Raw genomic sequence first — 18,774 nt, forward strand, 5'->3', positions numbered from 1 at the left:
TCAGAGATGTGAATTGAGGTCTTCATAATAAGATGGGGCAGCCATACCAAGATCTAGGGGAATTGCAAACGGCAGAAAGGGCAGCAAGCTCAAAGCCCCAGAGAGGAGCCAAGCGTGGCGTGCTTGGGGACAGAAAGAAGGACACAGGGCCTGGAGAGTGGGGATCCAGAGGCAAGCTGGGTGGGGGGGGGCTGCTGGGGGTTAGCTGGAAGAGCCAGTGGGAGCCTGATCAGGTTGATCTTATAGACCCCCTGGAGCATGGGCTTTGTTCTAGTTGTAAGAGAGTCTTAAACCAGAGACGGATGTGGTACGATTTACACCGGATGTGGTACGATTTACACCGGTTTACCTCTCACTGCTGGATGGAGGACAGGGTCAGGACAGAGATGGAGAGCTGTGTCTGTGGACTTCCTCTGGGTTTGAGAAACAGCTGGCAGTGACTTGAACCAGGACCGGAGCAGGGCAGATGGTGAGAAGTACTGGAATCTTCTTCTACCCTGGGAACATGGCGGGGAAAATAAATAATCCTCAAAGCACTTAAATTTCAATGTTTGTTGTAAAGGCTTTGAGCTTAAAAATCTCCTCAGTGCACATCGGGAGAAACACACAAAAGTTTAAAATGCTCCACAGCACCTAAAAGAGGTTAATGACTGATCTGTCCAGTGCAGGTAAACTAGTCTTGATCATTGAGGTCGATTTATCCTAAAATGGGGGGATTCGCTTAGATTCGATGCAGGCACTGACCAAATTAAGCCAGGAGCTCCCGGCACTCCCCTCTGTAGGGAGAATGACAGGGAATGAGCTCACAAATTCCTGGTCTATGTGCACGCACATGGCCCAGGCTTCAAAGGGCTCCCTGCGTAGGGGGGGCTCCAAAGCGAAGAGCAGGAAGAGGGACCTGGTCGGGTCTCACCACAGCCACACTTATGAAGCTTTTAGCTCAGAGACAGGAACCCGAAAGTGGAGTCAGAAATATGGCAAGCCCCTCACCACAGTCAACTATGTCAACAATGTCATGCTTTCCTGTGGGCTTGGGATGTGAAGGCCACCCGGAAGACCCTTAGTGCAGTGATCAGTAGGTGACCGCCATTTTGCCAGCTAACACCAGCCTCTCTTGTAAATCAGGATCTCAGTTCAGAGGAGAGAAGAGAATACGTCTTCCTGGAATGTTCTGTCCCCTTAGCTGTTCAAAGGACTCGAGGGCCTTGTTTGTTTTGAAACAAGGAACCAGCTTCCTCCAGCCACATCTTCCCAACCTCACAAGACAGTCTGGCGGGCGGTCACAACCCGAGGCAGACCCGGTGACTCTCTGTCGCCATCCTATCCCATCTGTGTCCTGCCTTCCCCGTGCTTGTTTGGTTTTGTTTTTAGGATGCATTTACCCGTCACCTGACGGCCTTCTGCTCACCGGACCTTGCATTAAGGTAAAATAGCACGTGTTGGACAGAGAGGTGGCCCAGCACAGGCCTTTCAGAAATAGGGTGTCCATCCTGTGTTCCCTCGGACAGGAGGCGGGAAAGTGGGAGATGAGAACAGAAGAGTCAGCAGGCCTGTCTACAGGTCCCTCTCCTCTTCCTCACCCTGAGCCTACCGCAGGGGAGACAGGGTAGCCAAGACATGGCAAAATCTCTTTGGGGCTTAGGAAGATCCCAGAAAAGGACTTCCCTGAGAAGAGAAAAATGGAGGGCAGCATCGACCTCAATAAAGAGGTAAACTGAGGCAAGCTCAAAGAGATGAGTCTATTCAAGAATAGAAGATTTGGGACACACAAACCATAGCAAGCCGCAGGCGGGTCCGCTGAGGGCTCAGGGTGGGCGCTACTTAGGGGCAGAAAATGCAACGGGGCAGGAATTCAGTCAGAGTCCGCTAAAGTCGAAACACTTGGGCACCAGCTCCGAAATACCGCAGGCAGACAGAACCGGTCCAGTCATACAAACAGGCTGGTCTCAACCAGCCTGACCTGGGTCATTTCTTATTCATGTCTCTGGAATACCAAAGGGAAATCTTTTCAAGGTCAGTCTGAGGCAATCCCTGATTAACGCCCTGTCATTTAAGAAAACTACAATATTTTCAATTTCCTATAAACCAAGCATTTAGAGGAAATCAGTCTCTCAGTCTTTAAGTCTTGTTTTTCTGAGGGCACAGGCATGAACCTTTCTGTTTCATCTCCTCTGGTTCCATTTCAGATTGAAATTCTCTGCCAGGAGGGGAGCTGATCCCCAAGCCCTTGGCACAGGTACAAAGGCCTTCTCGCTCTCCATCCCCAGCTCCTGAAACCTTTTCACAACATGAGAAGCTTCTCTGAAGGACAAAGGCACTTGCAGCTAACACTGTAACCACAGCTAATTACCCTTCTAGAAAATAATTGACACCTAGCTGAGGACAAGAGCAGAACACAGGAGATCTATCCGGAGGAGGAGAGAAGAGGACAAAGAGGGGATACTCACCGACGCATCGGCACCAATGTCTCCTTGGGGTCGCCTGAGCCGCACTGTTCAAACTTATCTTGTGAGCATCTCTTGGTATGGGTTCATTGTTAAAGTCTTTGTCTTGGGCCTGATGGAATAGCATATCTCTTGGCTCAGAGCAGACCCTCAGTAAATGTTAGGTGTGAATATTATGATTGCTGGGACAGCTGTTACTACTTCATGTCATATCAGATACTGCAGGGCCCTCTGGGGACCAAGGGGGCACAACTCCTTCTCGATGAGGGGGTATGAGGGTGAATGTCTGGTCGTGACGCCACGTCACCAGGGCTGTGCCCCCATAGACCAGACTTCTGTGGGAACCCAGAGGAGAAGCCTGGCTAGGGGTCGGTAGGGATGGGTGCTGCTTCTCAACAAATTTGTGGCTGAGAGCGGTCTTGAAGGACACATAGAAGCAGGTCATGTGGAACAGTCTGTGTCTTGATTGCAAGGCACAGAAACAGACTCCAGCAGGAAGCTCTGGAGACACCGGCCAGCTGCAGAGCTTCTGGGAAGGCTCCAGAAGCATCTGGGAAAGCAGTGCTGGTGTGAGGGGAGGTTGCGGGTTGGTGGGGCATCGCAGGGAGCCCCGAGGAGGTGTGCGCTGCTCCCCATACCCTCACCATGGCCAGGAGGGAGGCCTCCCTGCCCTGCTTCTTGGTGGCATTCCTTCCAGATCCTGCATTCCAAACAGCCGCCGTGGAAGAGCCAAGCCCTGGCTCCGCTCCCCCTGACAGTGCAGGTTGCCGTGTCCTTGGCAAACTGAGTAACAGGTCTTTTCGACTTCTGGAAAAGAAGACGGGTGCCATTTCCAAACAGGATGTATGCGGTGAGGAACATCCTCACACGTGGGAAGAAGATTCAGAGGCTGTGCCTCCAAGCATGCTGCATGTTTCCTACACCAGTGAAACAGGGAGGATCGGGCTTTGGGACGGAGAAGCCTGATCTGGGGTGAGGGACAGCGCAGTGACTTCCAAGGACTAAGAACAGCGATTTGCCTGGAACATGGGGTCAGGGAGGGAGAGAGCTAAAGCTGGGCCTGGGAAGGTAGACAGAGTCTAGATCAAGGGAAAGCATGATGTGTTTTATGCCTGCTAAGGAGTTGGGTCTTCACTTTGTGAAGGAGGGCATGATAGGTCTTAAGTTTGGGGGTGGAGGTCAGGGATACAGAAGTGGGAAGGGGACCGGCAGGGCGGATCAGATTTTTGAAGTCTGAGCCGTGTACTCCGGAATCTTGCCAGAGCATGTCTCCTTTACGGTGTTAGATCAGGGACACATCCATAGCCTCTGCTCGTTGTGTCAACCCAAGCCTTCCACTGTGCCTTTCTGTGTCATGGGTGAGTGCCACCTTTCCCAGACTGCAACATTCCCAGTGGTTGTTCGTGGGCTGTAAACCCCTCTCACACTTGAGGGAAATGTAGACACCGGCAGGCGGAAACTGGGCAGGGTGGGAAGGAACCCATTTGTTTAGATGCCACACCGGAAACTCAGTTGCAGCGCGTGTTCCCAGCGGTACAAACACCGCGGAGGCAAATCACTGAAAACAGACATCCTTCGGGCCTCCTACCCTTGTGTCTGCAGACTCCACAGCTTAAACCCGAAGGGCGCTGACAGTCTGGCTAATTCCGGGACTCGTGTGCTGCTAGCCTTTTAGAAATCCTGAGAGGGAGGAACCTTCAGGGAAGGGAGTGTTCTCGGCCAGGAGTTGCTGCTGCCACAGCTTTTGCTTATCTGCGACACTAGTGGGAAAAGGCAAAGGGAAAAACCTGTTTCCATCCTTATGGGGAGGGAAGAAGCAGCAGCAATTCAAACTCTGTGCGACTTGCCATTCCAGCTCACCATCTGCTCCCTGCGTCCCCATCCTATCTGCTCACAGAACCAACGGCAGCATCTTTGCAAGATGATACCTTCTTACGGAGGCCTCGCGCCTTCTCCCCTGCTGGGAGGTCCTTCACTAATGAGGACAGTCCCACTTGTTAATGTCTGGAAAGCCCCGAGAGTGTGGATAAGAGGATCACAGTAGCTCAGGGGGATTCTTACACAGTCCTTGACAGCAAAAAAATGCCGGGAGTAGACAGATTTTGGATCTAGAAAACCCCGTGATCCATTTGTGGGGTCTCACAAAAGTTTACAGTGAAAATACTTCAGGTAGCTACATGTCTACGTCTTTCTGTATGACAGAGAGTGTATGAATTGTTTTTAAAAACTAGCAGGATTTTAAAATAGTTAGGAGACTTTCCCTTGGAGGAAATGTCTTCAGCTCTAATGGCATTACCTGACGAACTAAGGAATCCAGCTAAGGTTTCAAAATGTATTTTGGGGGAGGTAGGCAGTGAATCACTTGGTTCCTTCCTAAAGCACATTACTAGATAAATGTCAGATGTGTGCTTACATTTATTTATTTGTTAAGAAATACCTCAGAGAACCACCATCGATGTGGAAAAGGGCACGACCGTCACTGCTCCCCATCATTGTGGGTAGAGTGGGGCTGATGGGAAATTCAGAGCCACTATCCAAAGACACTGCGGTGACCTTGAAGGAGACATATCTGGCGGCGTATTTACTCACTCAAGGTTTTGTAGACACAGACACAGCCGCAAGGACAGAGCTATTCTTTTCTGTTGTTGCTCCATCAGTATAAAAGCCATTCTTTATTCTGGAACATTCTGGCTAAGTTTGGGGACAATTCAGAGACCAAATCATCTCAGCGTGCTTTTTCACATTATACTATTTTTAAAAATGTGTCTTATTATCATATGGTTTCACTTATTTGTGGAGCATAACAAATAGCATGGTGGACATGGGGAGTTAGGAGAAGGGAGTTGGGGGAATTGGAAGGGGAGGTGAACCATGAGAGACTATGGACTCTGAAAAACAATCTGAGGGGTTTTAAGTGGTGGGGGGGGTGGGAGGTTGGAGGAGCCAGGTGGTGGGTATTAGAGAGGGCACGGATTGCATGGAGCATTGGGTGAGGTACAAAAACAACGAATACTGTTATGCTGAAAATAAATAAAAAATAAATTTAAAAAATGTGTCATTATATTCTTTACATTGAACACTTGCAGAAAGAAAATAAATACAATGATTTCAAAATGCAGTCCCCAGTCTCAATAGATAACCCCTTGTAGTCACTTCTAATCAATATCTTGAAATGTATAATGCTAAGTCAATTAATAAATAGAAATAAGTAAAATAACTATGTAAGTATAAATCTTAGAGATGGAGAACAGACACTATCAGTTACCTCACTTTCCCACTTTTTTTTTTTAACATGATTCATGTGTGTTTCCATCACATATCCAGCCATCACAAGAGTTAAATGAGATCATTGGTGCTTCACCTTAAAGCTGAGTCTCAGGGTGCCTGGGTGGCTCAGTTGGTTAAAGCCTCTGCCTTCAGCTCAAGTCATAATTTCCAGGTCCTGGGATCGAGCCCCGCATCAGGCTCTCTGCTCAGCAGAGAGTCTGCTTCTCCCTCTGCCTATGGCACCCCCACACCCACTTGTGCTCTTTCTCTCTCTCTCTCTCAAATAAATAAAATCTTTTTAAAAAGTACTGAGTCTCAAAACCAGTGTCCATACCATTCTTTACCACAGCAAAAAGGTAGAAGCAACCCAAAAGTCCACTGACAGATGAGAGTGGACAGACAGAAATGTGGAATATCCATGCAATGGAATATTACACAGCATTAAAGAGTGACACAAGGTACAAGATGGATGAACCTGAAAACATGAGAACTGAAGTATGCCAGACACAAAAGGAAAAATGTGTATAATTCCACTTACATGGGGGTACCTAGAGAAGTCAAATCCATAGAGACAAAAACTAGAACAGCAGTTGCGGGATGCTGGGGGACAGGGGAACAGGAGTTAGTGTTTAATGGGTAGTTTCCATTTGGAATGATGAGAGAGTGCTGGAAATGGGTGGTGGTGATGGCTGCATAATGAGGGGAACCGATCCGATGCCACTGAATTGTACACTTGAGAAGAGCAGGGGAGGGCACCTGGCTATCTCTGTCAGTAGAGTGTGTGACTTAATCTCAGGATTGTGAGTTCGAGCCCCATGTTGGGTGCAGAGATCACTTAAAAATAAATAAATAAATAAACTCTTTAAGTACTAAATCTTGTTATGTATATTTTACCACAATCTAAAAAAATGAAACAAAATAAAACAGTCTCAGGAGAAAAGATTCCCAGCTCATGGCCCTTTTCTGTTGCTCAAGGGCCACTTGGATTTTTCTTTTTTTTTTTAAGACTTTATTTATTTGTTTATTTGAAAGAGAGAGTAGAGAGAGAGAGAGAGAGAAAGTGGGCGGGGGGCAGAGGCAAAGGGAGAGAATCTCAAGCAGATTTTGTGCTGAGCATGGAGCCTGACTGGGGGCTCGATCTCTCGACCCTGAGACCATGACCTGAGCCAAAATCAGGAGTTGGGCCCTTAACCAACTGAGCCACGCAGGCGCCCCAAGACCACCTAGAGTTTTCTTAATCCAGGGTCTCCATACTCACTCTTCTCTTCCTGGAGTGCTCTTTACCAGCATTTTGCATAAATCTTGTTATGTATATTTTACCATAATCTAAAAAAATGAAACAAACAAACTTGTGCTGACATTCAGATGTTAGCCCAAGTTTCTCCTTCCAAAGTCTGTGACTTGACCCTGTTGTTTGTTTACTTCTTTGTGATCTGCCTCCCTTCACCAGAATGCAAACTTGCCCCAAATTCCATCTGTTTTGCTCCTGGTGCTTAGAACAAAGTTCATCCCTAAATTGGTGCTCAATGAATACTTGTTGAGTGACCCAACGGGTGACTCTGGCCCTTGAAACATAAGTGTACCTTCTTTATAAACAGAACCTATTTGAAATCAAGAGCAGATTCAAGGCTGTGCCTCTGTTTTCTGGAGTCTGCATTCTTCTCTCCTTTCCCATCCTCCCTTCTCAATTTTCCAAACCCTAACTCCAGTTTAATATCATTTAAGTGAGTAATACCGAACCTCTGGACATGGACCTCACCCATGTTAAAGTCCATTTGGTCCACACCCGCCAAGCTGTCCTGCCCCTGGGGGGAGAGGCCAGAGCTTTAGAGCAGGGAAGTGATTTGAGAGTTGGCCAAATCAACTGTCTTGGTACCTGGGGCCTTAAGGCATGATTCTGGAATGAAGTGAAGGGACAGTAAGCCTTGCTCCCATGGTCACATCTGATTACTGTCATCTGCTGGTACAAGGCTCCCCGCCAGCTGTGAGAGGCCCAGAAGCCATTAAATGAGAGAACCCAGGAGCCCCATGAATTGGTCTCCATTCTAGCTTCTGTTCTCACACGATGTTGGCTTCAACACTGCCATTCTCAAATCTCTTGGGCAGTGCCTGTACCAAGCATGGCCTGAGAGCTGGGAGCTGGCAACTGCTTCAAAGAACTCTGTGTTATTGGGAGATATTTTTGTCTCATGAGTTCATTTCAACCCTTCAAGTTTTACCAGCAGAAAGTTGCACTTCTCTACAACACCTGTTAATCTATGTGATCACAATCCCCAGCGACCCTGTGCAAGGTCAAAGACAGAGATCTGATCTGCCTTTGGTGGGCAACGTGAGTGGAAAATAAACTTATTTCTTATAGGAAACTTTTTTCTAAAATAGGGGCTTTATTTACCCTCATTTAACGTACCTATGATCTTTATTTAGTGTTTTAACCCCAGTCTACAAATCACTTCTAACAAGACAGGCTGGAAATACAGGTTCTTTGTCCCAGGGAGTATTGGGGAAAATATGAATTCAAACACATCACTCTTGGGAAAACGATTCAAGGTATAGACTGGTGGAACGAATGGACAGTAACGTCCATATATTTTTCTTACAGAAGTGAAGAATGCTACATGAGGAAAATAATATGTGTTTCTGGATGATTTTGCCCTCAAATATGGACTTGTTAATGAGTTTACTCACATCGGCCTCTTCCCATAACTACCACCCCACCTCCCTGCCTCTGTTTTTTCAATGATTCAGGTTTCTGTCAAATGAAGTAGGAACTTCTCCAAAGTTTTGCTAAAGCCATTGCGAAAAGAAAAATAATCTAATCTGCTGGAAAGAAAAGCAAGTGTTACTCGCACCTCATCAACTACACAGGCTGAGTCCTCTCCGCGTCTGTCAGCTGGACGATCACGTTCTCCAACGGTGGTCAAGTGCATTGGCACTCAAGCACAATGTCAATGGGAACAGCTCCTTTTTCGGTTTTAAAAAATAACACAAGCATGTGTGGAGGGGATGACTGTGTGCAGAAATTATACAAGTGGGTAGTTATGTCTACATGTATATGGTGAGGGGCTATTATATGACAAGTGTCTCCATCTTCCTCTGCGGAGACCTACTGAAAACAAGACAACACATCTTCGAGTTTGCTATAGTTTGACTAGAGTGGCCAATGCGTTTGTCTTTGAAGGATTGTTTCAAGTGAATACATTTTAAGTATTACAATGATTGGGTTATTTGAGTAGGAGATAGAATATAACAAAATTACTCTTGTTGGAAATTTCTCTAATAGGAGCTTATTGAGTTAAAAATAACTGATTATTGGGGGCGCGTGGGTGGGTCAGTGGGTTGGGCATCTGCTTTCAGCTCAGGTCATGATCTTGGGGTCCTGGGATCAAGCCCCGCGTCGGGTTCTCTGCTCAGCTCTCTCTCTGCCTGCCTCTCTGCCTACTGTGATTTCTGTCAAATAAATAAAATAAAAATCTTTAAAAAAATAACTAATTATGGGGACGCCTGGGTGGCTCAGTTGGTTAAGCAGCTGCCTTCGGCTCAGGTCATGATCCCAGCATCCTGGGATCAAGTCCCACATCGGGCTCCTTGCTTGGCAGGGAGCCTGCTTCTCCCTCTGCCTCTGCCTGCCATTCTTTCTGCCTGTGCTCGCTCTCTCCCCCTCTGATAAATAAATAAAGTATTTAAAAAAAAACTAATTATGGGTCCTTAGGTATTACTCTGAGTTTGAGGTTAATATATAGGCTATAAATACATCCTACTGATATCTCCTCTCTTCTCATATTTAGTTTTCCATCTGAATGTATTTTGAATTTGTTGGTATGTTAAGCAGATAAGCAGAATAATGCTTCCCTCCAAAGATATTTACATCTTAATCCCTAGAACCTATAAATGTGTGACCTCACATGACAGAGGGACTTTACCATGTGATTAAGGTCAAGGTTCTTGAGAGGAGATGATCCTGGATTACCCAAACGGGCCCAATTTAATGGCATGAGTCCTTAAAAGTGGATGAAGAAGACAGAAAAGTGGGTCAGAGAGACGTGACATGAGAAGGACTCAAGCTATTATTGCTAACTTTCAAGATGGAAAAGGGAGCCGTGAGTCAAGGAACAGGGGCAGCCTCGAGAAGCTGGAAAAGGCAAGAAAACAAGTTTCTCATTTGGAACTGCTATAAAAAGGGGCACCTGGTGGCTCAGGGGGTTAAGCGTCTGACTTGATCTCATCTCAGGTCTTGATCTCAGGATTGTGAATTCAGGCTGCATACCGGGTTCCCCATGGCACGTAAGAAAAAAATAAAACCTCCAGAAAAAAAAAAAAAAAAAAACAGAGCCCCGTCGACCCCTTGATTTTTGCCATGTGAGACCCAAATAGGGCTTTTGACCTACAGAACTGCAACATAATACATTTATGTTGTTGTAAGCCACTAAGTTTGTGGCCCTTTGGACAGCAAAAATAGAAAGTTAATGTAGCTGGAAATTTCCAGATATCTTTAGCTGCCGAATTAGGGAAACAACTAGAGAATATGGAAGCTGCCATAGGACCAAAGAATTCCTCTGCACGGTAAAGTCCACAAGAGCCAAACTATAGAAGGAGTCCAGATGTCCACTGACAGATGAATGTGTAACAAAGATGCGGTATATATACACAATGGAATATTATGCAGTCATCATAAAAATGAAATCTGGCCCTTTGCAATCATGTGGATGGAACTAGGGAGTATTATGCTAAGCGAAATAAGTCAATCAGAGAAAGACAATTACATGATTTCACTTGTATGTGGACCATAGGGGAAGGGAGGGAAAAATAAAAAATCATAGAGAGAGAGAGACAAACCTTAAGAGACTCTTAATCATAGGAAACAAACTGAGGGTTGCTGGAGGCAGGGGGGATGGGGTAACTGGGTGACGGACATTAAGGAGGGCACGGGACGTCATGAACGCTGGATATTATACAAGACAGATGAATCACTGAACCCTACCTCCGAAACTAATAATACTCTACATGTTAATTGAATTTAAATAAAATAAAATAAATGTTTAAAAAATTCCTCCGCACCTTTGGTTTCAAAATCATCCGGTCTTAAATTTCACCTTCCCTTCTCTGCATAGGAACAAAAGGAAGAAAATAATCATAATCACGATCATTAACGGAAGTCTTGCTTGTATCATACCGTGCATTAAACACTACAAACACAATCTCACTTAATGACCACGTTAACCCCCATGAAAAAATGGAGGCTTTAAAAGATGAAGAAATGTACCCAAGAGCACAGTGTTAGAAGAGGCAGAACCAGACTGGGACCCAAGCTCCTTTGATTCCAAGCCTGTAAGCACATGACCTGAACTCCGGAGCTCCGTCTGCCTGCTCTAGCCCCATCTTTGTTACAAAGGTAACAGGACAAGTGGCTCTAACCCTGGACTTTCCAGGACTGTCCTGCTTATTTTAAATATCCTGTCCCCTTGTCCTCAAAAGATACCAAGATGTCCCCCAAATTCCAATTTTTCTTCGAATAGCGAGTAAACATTATAAGAAAAAAACACAGGAGTCCCCCCAAACCATTGATGGAACCACCTTCCCTTATTTAGTGTTCAGAAAACAGGCCCAGGTACCACTGTGTCACTTGGTCTCTTACTCATGGTGATTGCATATATACTGCATCCACTAAATTCCACTCCGCCCAGGTAGGCTGTTTCTGCAGCACTAAGTGGAAGGTAACGTGAACTATAATCGCAGCCACTTGATTCTTAGGGCACCTCCAACAGGATAATTTAGGACCTAGGGAAGGACACTGCCATGCAAAGCATCCCAGATGTGTGTGGAGGGTTACACGATTGTCATTCCAGCCTCCTGAGCAGCATAGCTGAGCCCTGAAGCTTCAAGGATCCGCTCCCTAGTTTCAGGTTCTATCAGGGTCCAGGCGGTTGATTCCAGCCTCCTGGGGCTGTGCCGCAAGTCTGAGTTGCTCTGACCCCAAGCTGTGGCCAGAGCAGCCTAGGGTGTCATCTCCAGGCTGCACACCTGCTTACGAATCAGGCTGGGACACAAGGATGACCCCAGGCAGAGCAGGAGACCATCTGCTCCTACCATTTGCTCTCGGTCTGTGATCCTGTTACAATTTATTCTACTGTTATTCAACAGAATGTCAACGTGACCTTCTCTACCCATATCCAAACAACCCATATCCAATCTAGAAGTGAACTAAGAATTCAGTAAGAGAGATAGAAAAGAAAGGGTGTCTTAGTTACCTTTAAAACAAAACAAATGAGGGCACCTGGGTGGCTCAGTCGGTTAAACGACTGCCCTCAGCGCAGGTCCTGTTCCCAGGGTCCTGGGACTGAGCCCGGTATCGCGCTCCCTGCTCAGCAGGGAACCTGCTTCTCCCTCTCCCACTGCCTGCCACTCTCCCTGCTTGTGCTCTCTCTCTCTCTCTCTCTCATCAAATAAATAAATAAAATTAAACAAACAAAAAAATGTTTGTGCTAATTTGACTTGCTCCAGCACTAACTGCAATTTTTATATGCTGATCTTGAGACCGGAAATGACACTTCGGAAAAACAGTTTGACACTTTCTTATAAAGCTAACCAAATGCTGTCATATGACCCAGCGATGCCACTCCTATGTATTTAGCCTAGAGAAATAAAAATGTATGTCTGCACACATAAAAAAAAGACTGGATGTAGATATCAACACTGGTTTTATTCGTTGCCAAAACACAAAAACAGCACAAGCACGTCCGGTTAGGGAATGGTGTAAACTGTGGTACATCCACACTACAGAGTATTAGTCAACGAGGAAAAGGAACCACACAACGACCTATCTGAGTCCCAAATGCAATCTGTTAAGTAAAGAAGCCAGATGCAGAAAGCATGATGTGATGTGTGATTTCAGTGAGACAGAAACTATAGGGACAGAAACACGTCCGTGGTTGCCAGGAGCCGGCAGGTGGAAAAGGGAGTGACTACAAAGGGAATTTTTCTGGATGATGGAACCATTCCGTATTATGATCCCGGCAGTGGCTTCGCGACTGTATGTACTTGCCAAAACTCGTAAAAACGTATATCAAAACGCATGCATTTCATTGTATCCATTACATCCCAATTAACCTGACTTTAAAAATAAACCGTATCTCTTCTTCCTAAAAGAAAGGCAAACCCCCTTCTTGGCTCCAGCAAGATAAGTTTGCATCTGTGTGATCGCTGGACCAAAGGAGCACTGCTGGTCTCGTGTCTCGTGAAATAGTTGATGTTACTCCTCTCAGACTGCCCCCTGCCCCGGCCATGCTGGTCTCGCGTGGACACAGCTGCCTTCCCACCCCCGCCCCGCTGTGTGCACTGTTCCCTCCACTGGGGGTGTTCTCTCCAGGCGGCATCCCTGAGTGGCTCCTGCTACAGATCTCTGCTTCACTGTCACCTCCTCTGAGAGGCTCTCCTTGACTCTCTGTGACTTGACTGACTGCCTGTGCTTATGCTGTCACCATGTCCTGTTGGTTTGCTTCACGGATCTTTTATGTTTTATTCTTTATTGACTGACATGTTTATCACCCGTATTTTCCTAGAGGTGGAAGCCCTGTGGAAGCAGGCATCATGTTTGTTTTGCTTCCTGTCATATCCCCAACTCTTCATCATGGTTTCCAGGGCAAAGTGAATGCCCCTAAAATTCATGTGTTGAAATCTAATCCCCCAGGGTGATGGTGATTGGAGGTGGGGACTTTGGGAGGGTCTTAGGTCATGAGAGTGGGAAGAGTCTTATAAAGGGGGCCTCAGAAAACTCGGTCGCCCCTTGGCAGTGCGAGAACACGTGTTGAATTACCCTGAAACGCCCGCTGTGCCCCGATAACTTTTGCCCTGTGCAATCCCGAGGCATGAACTAGGACAACTCTAAAATATAAAAGAATCAGGTTTGATCAATACGTTATGCAAGAGCTTCTGGGTAAATTATTAAATTATTAATCGTCAGTAAATTATTAATTAATAAGTTAAAGCTTTTCCTAATGAAAAGGTCATTTTAAGACATAATTTCCTACTTAAACCATAGTCCAAGATTCAAATATCGATTTCTTCTGTGGTAATTATAGGCCAAATGTTTAAATTGTAGGCTTATATACTAATTAACTAATTATTTATCCCCATTAATCAAACACTACATCCACAGGAACCACCAAACATCATTTCTCACTCAGGATTTTCTAACGCACGTGATTCAGTTTCTGCATGGACCCTTTGTACACTTTCTTCTCTCTGCCGGGGACACTCCTCACTGATGGCCTCATGGCTCACTCTTGCACGGCCCTGGACACTGGGCTCAAAGTTCACCATATTAATAGGTTCATCCCCCACCATCCAATTCAGCCACACACTCCTCATCCTCTCCACCCTGGCCTCTGCGTTCCCCCTCTCTGATGTTCCTCTGTCACTCTGACTATTTGGTTTACTTGTGTCACCCACGGCAGGTCCCTCCTCACCAGGATAGAAGCTCAAGGGGAGCAGAGATTTTTTTCACTCTCTGACTTACTGTTATTTCCCAGGGCCTAGAACAGTGCCTGGAATATAACGGATAATCAACAAATATGTGTCGATGAATATTGGATAGTTTGATGTTATTTACAATTTCAATGGCCTCCCCTTCCCCCTCTAGATGGAACATGTTTGCCTTCTCAGCGGGTGTCTCTAGCTCGTGAGAGGTCAGAACTCAGAGCACTCCCTCCTCCCTTCCTATCCCTCCCCACACCCCAGTCCCGCACAGCGCCCCCACTTCTCCCTGCCTTGCCGCTTACCTTACCCTCCGGGTCCTACTTCGGTGCAGGAAAATAATAAACTACCCAGAACTAATGGGTATTCATGTGTAAAAAAAAATGTTTTTAATGGAGACTTTAAAAAGAACAATTTCATATTAAACCAAGAAAGGAAGCATGTCCACTGGAGCGTGGGCGTAGTGGTTAATGGTGTCAGCGCCCACGTTCCCTTTGGCGTGCCCTAAATCAGACTTCGGAATGATCCAGGGAGCAGTAGCTGCAGGCTGTGGAGAATTATTTATTGGATTCTGTGATTTGGTAAAATGTCCTGAGCATGTGAGGAACATGTGTGCTCGGTACTGCATGAACGGCAGTCTTCGCCCACACAAGGTACACGCCTTCACTGTAGACAGGCACTTGCCAATGGGTCACGCCCTCGGCTTTGCAATCCAGTATTTCCCTGCAGCAAAGTAGCAAATCGCGGGACATGTAGTGAGAGGAACACTTCCCTGCCCTCAATAAACACCGTGTCATTGCTAGATGAGTAAGTGTTCTGTCTCCAGCTCTACTGTCCCTGGACATTGGAAGGGACAGTGGTTAAAATTTATTTACTAGCTTCTCCGTTCCTGTCCTTTGTATCACATCCACATTCCCATTCCCTACTAGGTGTTCACCTCCTGCTCCTAAGTTTAAGTCTAGGTTGGTGGTTGATGTATGCTGGATGGAATCTGGTGGGGGTGGCATTTGGTGCTGGAGGGGGCACCTAAAATGCCTGGGGCCTCGCCTGCTGCCTCGCTGTGTGTGGGTTCTGATCTCACCGTCTCGGTGGTGTTGGCTCAGGGTGGGGCTTACTGCATTCTTGGCCAGTTCGGTCTGTGCCTCACGAGGAAATGTGCCTGATGGGAGTCTGCGATATGTGTCTTTGCCATTTATGAATCCTCTACAGGCGAGTTAGAGACAAATCTTCCAAGACCTCCCTGAAAGAAAGGTTTAGTAACAAAACAAAACGAAAACACAGGGGCACCTGGCTGATTCAGTCCCTTAAGCATCCGACTCTTGATTTTGGCTCAGGCCATGATCTCAGGGTTGTGAGACTGAGCCCTGTTTCAGGCTCCGAGGTCAACACAGAAACTGCGTGAGATTGTCTCTCCCTCTCCCTCTGCCCCTTTCTTCACTGCTCCTGCTCCTGCTTGCTCTCCCTCTCTCTCTCTAAGAAAGAAAGAAAAAGAAAAAAATACATTACCTCTGCACTGATCCTCTAAGACTTTGCTTAGGAGGACAGGGGGAATATATTTTTAGCAATAAGCCTCACTCTTTCCAGGCTTTCTGGCTAGCACACACATACAAAATGGAATTTTAATATACAGAGTCCACCAAACCCCAGGTCTTTCATTCATTCAACAAAAATTAATCGAGGTCTTTCTGTGCACCTGCAAGTGAGAGTGACAAAGACCGAAGGCCAGGGAGCTGGGCGGAATAGACAGATTATCCCCGAAGAGGCCAGAGTCCCCCCTCCCCAAGCCCCCATCACAACCAGCTTCCTCCCGGGGCCCTTAGGAAAGTGTGCTGGGACACGGAGGTGTCCCCCACCTTCATTTTTTAGGGCAACGTTAATCCCTTCCCTGCAAATGAACTTCGCATGCTGACTCTTCACTCTGATGATATACCCCTACGTATCACCTGAATTTTGCCTCTCTGCATCCCCCACACCTCCAGCAAATATCTTTTTCTTCTGTTTACCCTCTGATTGTATCTTATGTCTCAGTGTGGTGTTCAGAGCATGGACAAGGAGAAGCCAGTGTGTCCTATTGAGGTAAATCCCTAAAGACAAGACCAATTTGCCCCTTGCCCCCCACCATCCTCCCCAGGGGACCTTGGGATATGACCAGGAGAGAAGCAGAAGCCAGCCTGAAGAGAGAGGAGATGTTGCCCCAGCTAAAGTCTTCACAAGACCAGCTGGGTGGTAAAAATACAGGCATGACTGCGTTACACCCCACCATCTCCCACACCCGAGTCTGGACTTGGCAAGTGTTAGCAGTCCTCCTCTCCGGATTATCTCTAGAAATGTTCGTCAGGAGTCTTCACACCCCTTTGGGCAGCTCTGGCTTACACATATAGGGCAGAAAGGGTAGATATTTAGTAATGACGTTTAACCAGTAAGTCCAAGCCAATTGACATGCGACCTTGACAGCAGTTCATGAAGGATAACCTGGCACAGTCAACACTTCAAAAAGATAGCCATATTCTGATAAAGGCAGTGTGATTAACACATTGCTGCATTTATGACAAATGTGATTTCTCCTGCACATTGGAAAAAGCGTTCATCCACTCCAGGGCAGACAAAAAAATCTTCTCCACCATGGGTCTGGTATTTGACCTTAGCCCTGAGCTACTGGAAATAGTAGCAACTGGTTGGCTCAGTGGGTTAAGCATCTGCCTTCAGCTCAGGTTGTGATCTTGGGTCCTGGGATCAAGTCCTGCGTCGGGCTCTGGTCTCAGCAGGGAGCCTGCTTCTCCCTCTGTCTCTCTCTTTCTCTCTGTCTCTCCTGAATAAATAAGTAAAATCTTACAAGAAAAGAAAACAAGAGCAACTATGTATACATTGACTGCTAAGTTTGAATCAGAGCCTGGGCTGATCACTTGATCTTATTTAATCATCTCGTTCCATCCTCCCAGCAAGCCTGGGCAGTAGTTTCTATCAATATCATTATTTTGGAGGTAAGAAAAATGAGGCAAAAAGGAGGTACAAAAGTTGTGCAGCTTTTACCCTTCCAAAGTGTGAAAGTGGCCAACTCTGGTAGCTGAATGCCAGCTACACGTGCTCGAACCTTCTCCCCCACCTCCCCGGCCCCACCCACCGTCTTAACTGTTTACATGACGTCATCTATACTGACTGGCTCCACAGAGGACCTCTTTTGGCTTCTTACAGTCCCTGGAGCAGGGCAGGAGAGGCAAGTGGGAAATCACAGGAAGGTGGAGGTGACCCGAGGACTGCAGGAAGTGGACGGAGGTCTCTTTTGTGCTCCTCTCATTGCGGGAGTGAAATCACCAGGTGGAACGCTCCCCATTCATTCCCAGAGGCCTCTCCACTCAGCATTTACGCCTGCCTGATGTTTGACTTCAGGGCTGCAAGAATTGTGCTAAATAGAGAAAGGATGGCCTTTTTTGTTTCTGCTTTTTTAACCATGAGGTTTGGTTTCATGCAGCTAATGAACTGTGTGAAACAGAAGAGTGTTTATGTGTGTGTGGTGTACACCCCCATTCATTAGGAGGAAAGGGTCAGAAATACTTGCTTTGACCTTGCACGCCACGTTCTGTACTCAAACCACACTCACAAGTGTGAACACTGCAGTGACCTTCCAGTTCTTGGGCGTTACCAGTACTGACTTTGGTTTCTGTCCACTTAGATCTCTCTTCCAGGTTATTGTTTTCATCAGTATAGCATGCACAGACCACCCCAAACTCCTGAGGTTTAGAAGCCGTTGCAAAGTTAACCATGAAGATATTAGAAATTTGTAACTCGTCTTCAGATTGCTTTGGGAAAGAAAACAACCCATTAAAGCCCTCTTTCCCCCAGAGCTCCATCTGTTTGGCCCAGGACCAAGTGAGACCAGGCTGTGGATTGGGGAATCCGAAGAGGCTAGTCCAAGTGGGTTTGGATGCGCCCTGACGGAGAAAGAGAGGTTAAGAAGCCACCATTCTTCCCCCATCTGGGACATCTAAGGAATTGAAATGGAAAGGTGATGCACAGTTTCTGATTGCCTCCATAAGCCACGCACTGGGCTGGGAGCTTTTACAAATATGTCTCAATCTAACTGATACAACTTTATAGCTCATGACTAACACTATCAAGCACACTCTTCTGCATGCTTTTCAAGTACTACCTTGCTTAAGAGTCACAATGACTCGATAAAGCAGATTCTGTTATTATGCCCACTTGAGAACCTGAGGACACTGAGTCATTAAAAGGTTAGGCACATTGCCCAAGGTCCTCCAGCAGGTACAAGGCAGAATTAAACCCGGCTGGAGAAACGTGGCTCTTTACTCTCTGTTGAGCCACCTCTCAGGATCAGGGAGACAAAGCTCGGAGAGGTTACCTGGCTCAAGGTCACACAAGAAGAACGGCAGAGCCAGGGCTCAGAGCCCAGGTTTGTCTGGCATCAAACTGCATTCTTCCTGCTACATCTCACTGCTGCCTGGATCCTGTAATCACTAGAAATATTTCTTCCCAGGGGTGCCTGGCTGGCTCAGTTGCTTAAGTCTCTGACTCTTGGCTTCATGATGTCAGGGTCATGGGGCTGAGCCCCACATAGGGCTCTGTGCCAGTGGGG

The sequence above is a fragment of the Mustela lutreola genome, chromosome 4, assembly GCF_030435805.1.
Source record: "Mustela lutreola isolate mMusLut2 chromosome 4, mMusLut2.pri, whole genome shotgun sequence".
In the NCBI taxonomy this organism is placed as follows: Eukaryota; Metazoa; Chordata; class Mammalia; order Carnivora; family Mustelidae; genus Mustela; species Mustela lutreola.